This window comes from Rhinolophus sinicus, linkage group LG13 (assembly GCF_036562045.2).
Source record: "Rhinolophus sinicus isolate RSC01 linkage group LG13, ASM3656204v1, whole genome shotgun sequence".
Taxonomy (NCBI): Eukaryota; Metazoa; Chordata; class Mammalia; order Chiroptera; family Rhinolophidae; genus Rhinolophus; species Rhinolophus sinicus.
The window spans coordinates 38,006,279-38,007,090 of NC_133762.1; positions in this window are offsets into that span (position 1 = coordinate 38,006,279).

Sequence of the window (812 nt, forward strand, 5' to 3'; positions counted from 1 at the left end):
GCTGGCACTACTTCCCTGCTGAGGAGACCTTGCATCAGATGGCCGTCGCAGCCATCACCACCCTGCCAGCAGGGGGAGCTACGGACCCCTGCCAAGAGTCATTAACAGGATCCTGCGACCCAGAGACTGGGGAAATGGACCATGGGTCACACAATGGGGCCAACTTCAGGATTTCTGATACCACCTTTTGGGTTTTGCAGACTGAAATAATCTGGAGATACAAAGCAGACCGATGAACCAAACTGTCCTAGAGCGTGGGTATTTAATTATCGCTCAAGATGAAGTGTCCAAATGGAGCCTCAGGGAGAGAGGTCACAGGGATTCCAACAAAAACAGCAATCTAATAGCAGGCAGGCTCTGGGGAAATGGCTCCAGCATCTACCCATCTGTTCACCCACCAACCCATCCATCCTTCCATCCATCCACCCACTTATCCATCTCCTCATCCAATCATCCATCCTCTCCCTTATTCATCCATCTATCCTTCCATCCCTCCATGATCCAACCAGCCAGCAAGCCAGCCATATATCCATCTATCCATCCATCCATCCATCCATCCATCCATCCATCCATCCATCCATCCATCCTTCCATGAGTGCATCCACCTGCCACCCTTCCATGCATGTAGCTTGCCAGCAAACACACTTTCCCACCTCTTTCTAGGACACAGTTCTGGTCCTTAGGCAAGAGACTTTACCTCTTTGAACCTCTGCTTTCTAATCATAGCACATTGTTTGGGGTATATAATAGACACTCACTATAAGCAGCATCTATTGTTACTGTTTTGGGACTATTATTTCAGACCTCCAAGA